The sequence below is a fragment of the Myxocyprinus asiaticus genome, chromosome 9 (genome assembly GCF_019703515.2).
Source record: "Myxocyprinus asiaticus isolate MX2 ecotype Aquarium Trade chromosome 9, UBuf_Myxa_2, whole genome shotgun sequence".
NCBI lineage: Eukaryota > Metazoa > Chordata > Actinopteri > Cypriniformes > Catostomidae > Myxocyprinus > Myxocyprinus asiaticus.
In genome coordinates, this window is record NC_059352.1 from 39,998,949 (window position 1) to 40,013,511 (window position 14,563).

The window sequence follows — 14,563 nt, forward strand, 5'->3', positions numbered from 1 at the left end:
GATTCACATACTTTGCACATATCGCTATGTGCATTTTGTAGCTTCAAAATGTTGGTACCCATTCACTTGCATTGTGAGGACCTGCAGAGCTGAAATATTCTTCTTAAAATATTTTTTGTGTTTAACAGAAGAAAAACAGTCAAACACATCTATGATGGCATGAGAGTGAGTAAATACTGAGAGAAATTTCATTTTTGGGTGAACTATCCCTTTAATAAAGTGAACATTAAAGGAATGTTCTGGGTTCAACACAAGTTAAGCTCAATCAAAAGCATTTGTGGCATAATGTTGATTACCACAAAATTTTATTTTGACTCGTTCCTCCTTTTCTTTAAAAAAAAAAGCAAAAATCGAGGTCCTTACAATGGAAGTGAATGGGGGCCAATTACGTTAAAATGCTCACATTTTCAAAAGTATAACCACAAGACATAAAGGATATGTGTGTAAACATGATTTTAGTGTGATGAAATCACTTACAAACCTTTTCTGTGCAAAGTTTAAGCCAGTTTTACAACTTCGTTACCATGACTATGTAGTGTTAACAAACACTAAAACCCTAAAACGACTGTAAAAATGACAATTTCAACTACAAATAATACAAAGTTTTTAACAAAAGAATTAATGCAAGTGCATTCATAAAATTATAAGCTTCACATTTCTGTGTTTAAACCCTCCTAAAATTGGCCACGTTCACTTTTATTGTCCCCATTCACTTCCATTGTAAGTGCCTCAATGTAACCTCGATTTTTGCTTCTTTTTTTTTTGAGAAAAGGAGGAACGATTCGAAATACATTTTTGTGGTAATCAACATTATGCCACAAATGCTGTCGATTGAGCTTAACTTGTATTAAACCCGGAACATTTCTTTAATGTAAAGTGTTACCCAAATAACACACAATCTACTGTACACACACAATAATACACATTTTACACAGTATACAAGACACTAGTACTTGGACAAGAACAGTTATACTGTAGTGGCAGATGCTTTTCAATATACATATACTTTTAAATTCATATACTGTGTATAAAATGAAATGAGCCTAATGCAAGGGATCTTAAAACAATTCCTGGTGGAAAATCAGTAACATAAAACAGTGATTGGGCAAAATATGTGGTACTACAGTGCAATACCAGGCAATAATAATTCATATACTGTTGGTATGCTTTTCAGAGTCCAGTGTAGACTCACATGCTCCACGCTGACCATGTGTAATCTCAATATACATGGTGCTTGCTTCAGAAGAGCTAGAAAGCCTGACTCTTTATGCAGAGATTAGCTTTCCTGGTCTCTGGTATATACTTAATTGATCTATGGTGTTATATTGTGGGCCATCATTCTTCAGTAGAGTCTAATTTATTTTGTGAGTGTGTGTATGTATGTGTGAGTGCATTCATGCATATGTACAGAAGTGTGTGTGTGTGTGTGTGTGTGTGTGTATGCAAGATAAGTCTCTAACACAGACACACTGCACCATGAATCACTGTGCTGCTATGCTGTGGATCTGAGATGTCATTGTAATTAATGGTAATACAAGGCAGTGGAAACAGTAGCGGACTTCCAAGCTCTTTAATTAGCTGCAGTGATGAAGGAAGACAGAGCAGAACAAGTGGCCCGCAATGGTGATGAATAGGCCGATGCTAGGAAACACCACAGAGCTCATGATCCAGTCGTTTTGCTTTGTCATAATCTACACAGGGGATCATCGAATCAGACATCGTGACACCTTGGAAAAGACCAGAATCTCAAACTCAAAACAACATGCCATAATTCATCAAATTATGGTTCAGAGTGCAGTAAGGAAAAAGAGCTGGCGGGGGGAAAAAAGTCTGTAAATTTTCCCTGCATGCACTTGTGGTATTTTGTTCAACAGAAGAAGTGCTGCTAAAGGGCAGCAGTACCAGTGTCTTAGCTTGCTCAAGTAGAGAGGCATTTGTCATTGCCAATGCACTACGGTTTAATTAAGTTCTCAGAGCAGCCCCCCTGTGGGAAATATAGTTAACATTAGTATAGTATAGTATAGTCAGGGTTGGGAGGGTTACTTTTGAAATGTATTCCACTACAGATTACAGAATACATGCTGTAAAATGTAATTTGTAACGTATTCCATTAGATTACTCAAGGTCAGTAATGTATTCTAAATTCTTTGGATTACTTCTTCAGCACTGGTAGATTTTTTTCACTTGTTTTGACTATAAAAACTCTGCCAGTACAATAAGACAAAATACACGTTAAAAATACATTCTCTGAAAAACCTAAACATCTTAAGCAGTGTTGTTTCTAAAACAAGATCAATCTAATTGATCTTGTTTTAAGGATTTTTAGATATTTTTACAGGAAAACAATACAAAAATTATTATCAAGAATATGATTTTTGCCCTAATATCAAAGGTCTTACTAGGAAAAATGAAATTATGATCCAATGTGAATTTTATTGATAAAAATTATGATTGTGCCTGGTAACGTGCATGTAAAATGGCTAGAAATAGCATTTTAGCTTAGTGTAAAGCTGACAGTTTACTTTTATAAAAGTAAATTTATAAAAGGTTTATTTCTATTTCTTGTGCTCCAAACTTACTTCAAACTTACTTCTCTGTCTGCTCGTATGAATGTAACACATCATAAGAAAGTGTTTCACCACTGTTCAAATGCACTGTGGATTGCATCATTTATATGTATAAATGTTTTCCATCTAAAACGACTAAATATTAAATGAAACAAATGACAATAAAATGCAAAGTAATCTAAATACTTTTTGAATGTAACTCTATTCTAATTACCAATGATTTAAATTGTAACTGTAGTGGAATATAGTTAATTATATTTTGTATTTTAAATATGTAATCCTATTACATGTATTCTGTTACTCCCCAAACCTAAGTATAGTATAGTATTGTATAGTATAGTATAACATCAACCACACTGGAATGGGCCCCTCTACCATCCTGGTCTACAGAGACACTTTAGTACATATAATGAGACATGCCAGCTGGTTAATGTAGTTCTGCTTTAGGCCACTATTTGACAAATTGTTCTAAAGATATACAAACAATTTCTACCAATGTAAATATGTAAGGAGTAAATGACGACGGACTGTTAAATTATTAAACAAATTAATGCACTTTGTGTCATGGCCACATAACCACCTTGTGCATATATTATTTTTCAATAAATCAATAATTCACTACACAACACGACCACTCCAAGTAACGCCCCCCCTTGGATCACAAAGCTTTTGAAATCCTATGTAATTGCTGTATGATGTTGTCTTAAGTAACTATGAATTACTTTTAAATTATACATCACATATCATATTATTAACCGAATATATAAATGGTGAAATGAAACATTTCTCTGTTCAGTTGTCTCCAGTTAGCTCCAGGGTTATTATAGTTAACTGAAACTAAACCTAAATTCTAAACAAAATTCAAAAAAATAACCTAGGAAAACAAAATTAAAATTAAAACGTCTACGTTGTGTCGATGTAGTGACACTAGGGGTCACTCTTGGGAGCCCCAAACACCTCTGATCTTTGAGAAAAGACCAATGGGAATTGGCAAGTGGAATTTGCATGCCACTCCCCCGGACAAATGGGTATAAAAGGAGCTGGCTCGCAACCACTTATTCAGGTTTTATGCTGAGGAGCCGAGACAAGGTCCCGGCCATTTCAGCGGGTAGTTCAGTGTTGTGGCAGGAGGGACACAACATCTCGTTTCCTCCATCAGGGAACGGAGGTTACGAAAGTAACCAAGATATTCCCTATCTGTCACTCACTCGACGTTGCGTTGATGTAGTGACACTAGGGGTCCCTATACAAAACACAACAACTAGCTGAACTGTGTTCCGTGGACTGGCGGTGCGAGACGGGCAAACCACTGTGTGCCTCGTAGTCAGCGCACCTGGCTGTCACGTAACCTCCCCCAACGCTCCTACGAGCATTGTACGGTCCCCTGCACCTCGGGGACAAGTCGACTGCCCGAAAAAATGGGGACAGGCTAGCCCAGCCATGGCCTCTTCTTCTCTTTTTCTCCCGAAAAAGAGTGGAAATCATTTATCAATTGGGGGCCATATAGTGTCCGTGTCGGGGGGGTGTCACTCCCAAGGGGAAGACACCGCGGAGACCACACCCTGCACGAGGGGGAGGAATTGTGTGGAAATATGAGTCCCCATGGTAGGTCCTACCCAGGGTAGGAGGAGCTCTACAAACACGACTTCCAGGGGCAGAGGGGCCTCTGCCCAAGGAAGATGAGGGTTCACCAACGGGGGAACCGTCTCACAGAAGAAACATCACACGGGGTTACAAATGGGTAACCAGCACATGTGGAGCACCTACTCCAGTACAGGACCAAGTTAGCACACGTACTGGGCCGGCAACGAGTTTCTCCAAAAACTCGCCTGCCACAGGGCTAAGGAGAAAGGACATCCAGGGTCCACGACTTTGTGGACACGACTGGGGGTGAAAAGTGCACGTTTTCGCCTCCGGGAGGGGAAAGGTGCTATACACAAGCGGTACACCCGGCCAGCTGTCCCGCAAACTTACCTGTTCGTACCTGACAACACATGGGACAAAACTGGCTCAACCCGGAGATTGTAGAACCTCGCAAAGGTGTTGGGTGTTGCTCAGCCCGCTGCTCTGCAGATGTCTGCTAAAGAGGTACCATTGGTCAGATCCCAGGAGGCCACCACACTCCTAGTAGAGTGTGCTTGTAGCCCCAATGGGGGCGGCACGTACTGGGCGTGATATGCCAAAGCGATGGTGTCAATGACCCAGTGGGCGATCCTCTGTTTGGAGACAGTACTCCCTTTCTGCTGTCCTCCAAAGCAGACAAAGAGCTGCTCAGAGCATCTAAAGCTCTGCGTGCGATCCAAATAGACGCGTAAAGAACGCACTGGACAAAGCAACGACAGGGCTGGGTCTGCCTCCTCCAGGGGCAGCACTTGCAGGTTCACCACCTGATCCAAAGAGAGTGCCTTTAGCTCAACTGACTCCAGGGACTCAAACGGGGCTCCCCGCAGGCCCCGTAGGACCACGGAGAGATCCCATGAAGCAATGAGGTGCGGCCTGGGAGGGTTCAGCCTCCTCGCGCCTCTAAGGGACCTGATGATCAGGTCGGCTTCCCGAGAGACTTACCGTCAACTGCGTCGTGGTGCGCCACTATAGCGGCCACGTACACCTTCAAGGTGGAGGGGGACAGCCGCCCCTCCAGCCTCTCCTGCAGGAAGGAAAGCACTGACCTGACTGCGCATCTCTGGGGGTCTTTGCGTAGGGAACAGATGGCATTTCAAGGCATACAGGCACCTCATCGAAGGAGCCCTAGCCTGAGTGATTGTGTCTACCACCGTGGGTGGTAGGCCACTTAGGTCTTACGTGTCCCGTCCAAGGGCCAGATGTGGAGGTTCCAGAGGTCTGGTTGCAGGTGCCAGATGGTGCCCCATCCCTGAGAAAGAAGGTCCTGCCTCAGGGGAATTCGCCAGGGGGGGCTGTCGTGAGGAGTACAAGGTCTGAGAATCACGTCTAGGTGGGCCAGTAGGGTGCTACTAGGACAACCTGCTCCTCGTCTTCCCTGACCTTGCACAGGGTCTGTGGAAGTAGGCTCACTGGGGGGAATGCATACTTGCGTAGCCCCCGGGGCCAGCTGTGTGCCAGTGTATCCGTGCCGAGGGGAGCCTCGGTCAGGGTGTACCAGAGCGGGCAGTGGGAAGATCCCGGGAAGCGAACAGGTCTACCTGCGCTTGACCGAATCGACTACAAATCAGCTGGACCACGTGGGGGTGGAGTCTCCACTCTCCCCTAAGCGTGACCTGCCGTGACAGCACGTCCGCCGTGCTGTTGAGGTCGCCTGGGATGTAAGTGGCTCGCAACGACTTGAGTCGCTGCTGACTCCAAAGGAGGAGACGGAGGGCGAGTTGCGACATGCGACGAGAGCGCAAGCCGCCTTGGTGGTTGATGTATGCTACCGTTGCCGTGTTGTCCATCCGGACCAACATATGCTAGCCCTGGATCAGCGGCCGAAGCCTTCGCAGGGTGAGTAATACTGGTAGTAACTCGAGGCAGTTGATGTGCCAACGCAATCGCGGCCCCAGCCAGGAGCACACGGTGCCCCAGCCTGACTTGGAGGTGTCTGTCATGACGACGACTCACCTGGAGACCTGCTCTAGGGGAACCCCTGCCCGTAGAAATGCCAGGTCTGTCCAAGGGCTGAAAAAACAGATCGGTGTGATGCCCACGCAATGTGCCCTGTGGTGCCATGCCCATCTCGGGCCTCGAGTCTGAAGCCAGAGCTGAAGCGGTCTCATATGCATCAACCCGAGCGGCTTGACCACCGCTGAGGACGCCATATGCCCCAGGAGCCTCTGAAATTGCTTCAGTGGGACCGCCATTCTCCGCCTGAACAATTTCAGGCAGTTCAGTACCGACTGCGCACGTTCACTCGTGAGGCACACCATCATCGAGACTGAGTCTAACTCCAACCCGAGAAAAGAGATGCTCTGAATCGGGGAGAGCTTGCTCTTTTCCCAGTTGACCCAAAGCCCCAGCCGGCTGAGGTGCCTGAGCACCAGGTCCCTGTGCACACATAACAAATCCCGAGAGTGAGCTAGGATTAGCCAATCGTCGAGATAGTTGAGGATGCGGATGCCCACTTCCCTTAGCTGGGCAAGGGCTGCCTCTGTGACTTTCGTGAAGATGAAGGCTGGAGGGACAGGCTCTATTGTATCCTTCCGCAGAAGGGTCACGATCTCCGCATGCAGGGCAGCAGTGTTCTCGCCCTTCACCGAAGTGAAGCAGACGGCATTGAACCTGGGCGGACGCCTGGCGAAATGAATCGCATAGCCGAGTCGGACTGTCCGGGTCAGCCATCGCGACGGGTTGGAAAGCGCAAGCCACGCCTCCTAACTCCAGGCAAGGGGGACCAAAGGGACAATCACGTCGGATGTACCGGCGGGTGGGGCCTCGCGGCGGGGCGGAGCCTGAGGCACTATGTTGAGGGGGCTCGAGCCCCGAACCCATGTCCGTGCTGAGTCTGGGGATGTCGAAGCACTTACCTGGCTCCGGATACCCACCATAGGACCGGTCAGGGAGGGGGGAGGAGGGAAGTCATCCCCGTAGTCAGTCAAAACTGCCCTGGTGTGGGTGTCTTTGTGCCACAGCTAGGCTCGACGGGGTGGGGGGCCCGCCTCCGGGGCGCCATGCCTGCTGTAAAGGGGCGGTGTCCGGCAGTCGTGATAATGACGGCCATGAGCACCGAGTGTGTGACCCAGGAAATGAGGAAACCGCTCTTTTTAGAGGCTTATGGGAGTCGCTCAAGTTTAAAACTAATCTTTTGTTGACAATGTGGGTCAAATCTTTTGTGGGTCAAATCATTTGCCCTCTGGGCATGCGACGAAATCAACAGAAAAGGAAACAAAAGATTCTTCTCCACTGGGGGATGTAGTGGTCTGTTCACCACCTCCAGTGCAGTTGGTCTCCTTGTCCCTGGATCGCCCGTCTCAGGGGCGCTTCGATGCCTTCCTCAGGTTCTTGGCGGCAGGCCATGAGATGGGGGCATCTGCTTCATGCGGGTGGCTCCATGCCGGGGCCGGACTGTGGGGGCAGGCTGCGGTGGAGCCGGTGTTGTTGCCGCAGGGGGACACCCTTGGTGACGAGCAGATGGGGTGCGAGATCTTGATTCGCTCTGGGGCAGGATGTGCTGAATAGCCTCCGTCTGCTTCTTAACCACCGAGAACTGCTGGGCAAAGTCCTCGAAGGTGTCGCTGAATAGAGGAATCGTGCCTTGTTGGCCTCCCTCATCTCGACCAGGTTAAGCTAAAGGTGGCGTTCCTGGACCACGAGGGTGGACATCGCCTGCCCGAGAGTCCGCGCCGTGACCTTTGTCACCCGGAGAGCGAGATCGGTAGCCGAATGCAGCTTCTGCCTCACTCCCGGGTCAGAACTACCCTCGTGCAGTTCTTTTAGTGCCTTGGCTTGGTGCACTTGCAGGAGAGCCATGGCGTGCAGGGCGGAGGCTGCCAGTCCAGCGGCACCGTAGGCCTTAGCCGCCGGAGACGACGTAAACCTATAGGCCCTGGACCGGAGTCTCTGCGACCGCTTTATCCACCTCAGGAATCGCCGAGTACCCCCTGGCAGCCCCACCATCGAGGGTAGTGAGAGCGGAGGAGCTGAGAGACCGGGTCCAGGCAGCAAGAGGTGCCCGCCACGTCCTCGTAAGCTCCTCATGCACCTCTGGGAAGAAAGGGACTGGGCAGAGCATGGCCGTGAGCGGCCCAGGAACCACTTTTCAAGCCGCGAGGGTTCAGGGGGTAGTGGAGGGTTCCACTCAAGCCCGATGCTCGTAGCCACCCGGGCAAGCAGCTCTGCGTCGGCCTGCGACTGGGTGACTACACCCGAAGGTGGGAGCCCAGCCGTGTCCTCAGCGTCAGACTGGATGAGCCCGCTCTCCGATGCTGCGATTGACAAATCATCCTCTTCACAAGCCCCGAATGAGATGAGCCGGCGGTCTCATCCCAGAACTCGACCAGGGCGAACGAGCGTGCTGGGGAATGGGAGGTCCACGGGGGCATACCTGGTGGAGCGGCTCCCATTGGGATCCCCAAATCACCCCCAGTGCTATCTGACACAGCCTCATACCCGTAGGTAGAAGGACCGAGGCGGGGAGCCGCTGGGGTGGCTTTTCCTCTGACGAAAGAAAGCCGCGACCGCAACATTGCCATGGTTATTTTCTCACAGGGAGGACATGACCTGTCCACGAACGCTGTCTCCACGTGGGCAGCGCCCAAACACGTAAGGCAGTGATCATGGCCGTCAGAAGTGGAGAGGTAACGACCGCAACCAGGAAAAATACACAAACGGAAAGTCATCTTTAAAAAGACGCTCCCCATGAGTGCCACTCTTTTAGAGGAAAATATACTCTTTCAGAGGAAGAATATACTCTTTTAGTGTGCCGAAGCGCCCAGGGGCGTTCTCTGCACTCCACCGGTGCAGAGGGGGAGAAGCTGCTGTAATGTGCCGTAAATCCACCAGTTTGTAGAAGTGAATGGATCGGTGGAGGAATTCAGCTCAGTGAAACACAACAGCTCGGCTCTGAAGAGAAAATCTGAATGAGTGGTTGTGAGCCAGCTCCTTTTATACCCGTATTTCCGGGGGAGTGGCATGCAAATTCCACTCGCCAATTCCCATTGGCCTTTTCTCCAAGATCAGAGGTGTTTGGGGCTCCCAAGAGTGACCCCTAGTGTCACTACATCGACACAACATCGAGTGAGTGACCCATAGGGAACTAACATTTTCTAAAAAACTCAAACTAAACTGAAACTATCATGCATTGCTTCAAAACTAACTAAAACAAAATAGAAATGCTCATAAAATATTTTTAGTTTTTATTTTTAATACTTTGACTTGTGCATGTTACAAAATAGTTTGTTTCTTTTAACGTCTCCATCTGTTGCATCGCAAACATGCATCTACTGGCCGTGAGTTTCATGTGCATGTGCCCAAATTCGGTTATGGGCTCAATGTTTCAAGATAAATGGATTAGTTTGTTTAAACATCATCCATTGCTGTTCAAAAAATAAAGGGATACATACACTCACTGAGCACTTTTAGGAACACCAGTACACCTACTTATTCATGCGATTATCTAATCAGCCAATCATGTGGCAGCAGCGCAATGCATAAAATCACGCAGATATGGGTCAGGAGCTTCAGTTAATGTTCACGTCCACCATGAGAATGGGGGAAAAATGTGATCTCAGTGATTTCAACCGTGGCATGATTGTCAGTGCCAGATGGGCTGGTTTGAGTATTTCTGTAACTGCTGATCTCCTGGGATTTTCACGATCAACAGTGTCTAGAGTTTATTCAGAATGGGGGCCAAAAACAAAAAAACATCCAGTGAGTGGCAGTTCTGTGGATGCAAATGCCTTGTTGATGAGAGAGGTCAACGGAGAATGGCCAAACTGGTACGAGCTGACAGAAAGCCTAAGGTATCTCAGATAACCACTCTGTACAATTGTAGTGAGCAGAATACATAATTCGTACATAATTTACAAGTTGGCTATTTCGTATGGTCTTGCACGATGTTGTTCGCATAAACTCGTACGACTTCATCACGTGCAAATTCCCGGATGTCTAATGTGGAAGTAAGTGCAAATTCTGCGCATGCGGCGTTAAGGACATACTTATTAATATTATACCCAAACCCCTTATTTAAACTTAACCAATCAGTAGAGTGTGTAAACATGGAAGCTGCTATGTGTGAAAGAAGCAAGTAACTGTCGCATATTAGATGGAAACGATGTCAAGTGGCATCATTGGCTGTAGTGAAAGTCATAGGAATTCAAATGAGTGCAGTCGCATGATATCATTCGAATTAGCCAAATTTAGAAAAGTTGTATGAATCCTGACGATTTCGCCGTGAGAGTGTGTTGGAATGCATAACACATCGAACCTTGAGACGGATGAGCTACAACAGCAGAAGACCGCGTCAGGTTCCGCTGCTGTCAGCCAAGAACAGAAGCCTCAGACCGACTCTTCTCACTCATTTTGATTTTGTTAAGTAACCATTTTTTCATATTACATCTTTATGCCAGCAGTTGTCGACAAAGGACTTTATGTTATGAGTGAATCAACTGATTCATTAGAAAACACCAAGTCTTTCACAAAACAATGGAAGGGAATGAGTATGATTCGTTCTCTTAAAAGATTCACTTAATATCACGACTCATTTCTGAATTAAAAGACCAGAGAGTGAAGTTGTGCTTGGTGCTTTGGCTTCTTTTAGAAATATTTTCGATGGTGGAGAAGACATGCATGAATTAACTAACTAGCTCATTTTTGTCCGAAAGTTTTTCAGTATTATTTACTTGGTTGTAGAACTGTTGTATAAAAGCAATCGCACACTTGCAATTGTGCTGTAGGTCTGAATAACTGCAGGGGTTTGGTAAAAACCTTTGCAAAGCCTTGCACCATAAACCTTTTTTTTTATTTTATTTATTTATTTATTTTCATACATAGTACATCTGATATAGTAGCACTTAAATTGTATTTTATATTATATATCATATGTCGAATTCTATTTTCATTAGGTTCCAACCTTGTGAATATTTTGTGTCAAATATGTGTATGAAATTTAAAATCTTCAGTGACAATAGCTTGTTATCATTATTATAAATGCAATTACATGACATTATAAACATTTATAGAATGTAAAATTTGTACATCTATAAAAAGCTAAAATGTGATTAAAATGATGAAAAGCAAAATATAAAATAAACTATACACTCACATACTATATAACACATGAATTCAAATATATGATTATTATTCAGTAAATACAGAATGTCAAGATGCCCCCTTCCTGGTTTATTTCATATCTTTTCAGTTGCATTACGCTTACATGTCATCAAAAAATGTACTTGCAAATGGTGATTCTTTCTCTAACATGTCCGTAGAGGGTTGTGGGGTAAGTTGTCACAGTGGGATCATGCAATTATACAGCCTATTATGGGGTGCTTCATGTTTTATAATATGAATATGGTTTTATAATACTGCCATATACTGTAAATATGACTATATTGTAGTTGAGTTTAGAATTCATAACAGTTTAAGAGTTTGGGTTAGATGTTTGAGACCAACATACAGTAGACAACCATTGCTAGAGAAATTTGTCAAATTCGACTTTTGACTCAAAATTGTATAGTTACTAAATTACAGTTCATAGTGACCAGAGGCTGTCAAACTCCCAAAAGTGTTGCTGTATGGAAAAGATCTTCTATTTGAAAAGAATCTTCTATGTGGCAATTCTTTAAAATTCTCTTTTTGTGTTTCACAGTATAAATAACAGCATGTGGGTAAATAATTTTCATTTTTGGTTAAAACGAATCCTTTATAATTTAGGACACATAGCGGCTATCCTTATGAGGACTCTCCATAGACATAATGATTTTTATACTATACAAACTATAGATTCTATTCCCTAAACCTAACCCTCACAGAAAACTTTCTGCATTTTTACATTTTCAAAAAAACATCGTTTAGTATGTTTTTTAAGCAATTTGAATTATGGGGACACTAGAAATGGCTGCATAAACCACATTTATAGCATAATACCCGTGTAATGACCAGTCTGTAACCTAAAAAAGTGTCCTCGTAAACCACTTAAACCCGCCCACATACACACACACACACACACACACACACAGTTATTGTGTGTGGCAATTTTTCTTTTCCTGGAGTAATATTTCATTAGGGTATCTGTACTTTTTCTCAAGTACAGAATTAGTGTTCTTCGTCCACCACAGATGATATTGCACAATTTTATTTTTACTGTGCTGATATATTTCCTATTAAACAAACAAGATGTCTTGTTGGGACATTTTGAAGCGTTTGTCTTTTTTTTATAACTAACAACCTTTAGTTTGTCACAGCCCCACAAAACCATGATTTGCTACTTGGTATCGATAGTTTTAGTAGATATTGGAGGAGCGGATATTGTCATTCAAGAGAGCAATTTATGGAACAACATTTTTGATATCCCCATGAAAACAAGACGAGTCATCAATATTTTAGTACATTTTCCCCGAAGAGAAAAACTGTACATTTTAAACGCATTTATTCATTTTGTCTATTTTTTGGAGTATATAGTTGTCCTTAAAGCTAACAGACATGGACCAAAAGCTGCCAAACTCCAATTTCGAATTTACTTTTTACCATATTATGAATGTCTAACTAAGTTTCAAAAATATTGCTGTATTATGTTTGTCTGATAATATCTGACTACAAAATGGTTTCAAACAGTGTTGAGTTGTGAATTATGGTTTATGTCATGTGGAAGCTGCTTGTTTTCTCTATTACATGATGTATGATCATTTCTGACCACAAATTAATAATAGACTTTTGAGCTGCAAAATGATGACAGTGACGCCAGTTTACCATTTAGATTGATCTGGTGTGTCTTCATACGTGTCATTAATTAATCCAATCAATCATGTTCAATAAACCTTTTAAAAATCAAAAGAATCAAGTAAAAGGTCAATCACGCTCCGTGGAGTGATTTGTCGGTTTTGCACAGCAGAGAGGATCCAGTGCATTTCAGACTGGTGGATGCCTTCATCCAAAGTTAAGAAGATCATGCCAGTAGCTAAACCTCTGTTTATTCTCTAAAAGAGATGGCAAATTCTTAATAAATGTTTATAACATGCGTCATTACAACAATATTGATATTTTTGACACTTATAACACTGTCACCCTGTTTGGTTAGGAAAAAAAATGTGGTCTTATTTTTTGTAATCTGAGCATCGCCTTCTGAATACTAATGGGGGAGAGGCAATGACCTAATACAGCACAGGTACACAGAGCATCTGATTCCCTGTGGCCCGTGTCTTATTGGAGAGACAGTGAAAGCTGTGTTTACTCTAGTTCTACGAGACTTTCCATTACAATGAAGCAGCCTAAGGTGCAGTTCTGCATGAATACAAGTATGACAGGTGTCTGTGTGTATGAAATAAATCTATTTTAGGTAGCTTATAGATATGTGCACATCTTACCAAACACCATTTGTGTCCACCCTCACTACCTCTGTTATCAAGCAATCAGCTTTAGATATTTATCTTAAGACCAGAGCTTTACTCTTTCAACATATATATATATATATACACACACACTGTACAAAAAAATCCTGTTGTTTTAAAAAAAAAAAAAAAAAACAGCTGTGGTTGCCAGAATAATTTTGTTAAAAACACAGTAAAAATGTAAACAACTTTACAGAACAACCTGTCAATTTTGCAGTACCGTCATTTATATTATTAAATTATCAACTTAATATATTAACCTTCTGAAACTATAAAGTGAAAAGCAAATTTTTACAATGTATTGTTAATTACTGTAGTAATAACAGAAGGGCACATAATGACATGAAGTTCATCAATAGTGGCCTTTCCAGGAGCAATGACCAATAAACATGTAGAGACAGTGCATAGTGTCACTCACACAAACACTAAACACCATCAGGGTAACACATGTGAGATTAAAATTATGCAATAAACATTAACTAATCTACATCAAATATAACACAGAACACCCCAAAGTACATAACTGATATTAAAAATAAGAAGAAACATAACTATTCCCATTAAATATAATGAAATGTAATGGGTCATGCAGGGAATTCTGGGAACGCCCGATTACTGTTTTTTTTACCGTAATTTTAACAATAATTCACCGTAAAAACTACATGTTCTCGCTTGTTTGTCATACATTTTTACGGTTAATTATATGTGAAAATCATAATTTTACATCTAAAAAATTAAAATTGTACAATATTTTACCGTAAAACTACACGCATTGGCTTTTTAAATATATATATATAAAAGAAATTACGTATATTTTACAGTAACTGCTCATTAACCAATTTATGTTTTTTACTGTAGCATTTTTACAGTCTTTTACCATTAAAATTATGGAAAATTTTTACAGTGTAGTATATATATATATATATATATATATATATATATATATATATATATATATATATATATATATATATATATTAAATCATTATTGTTTTTAAA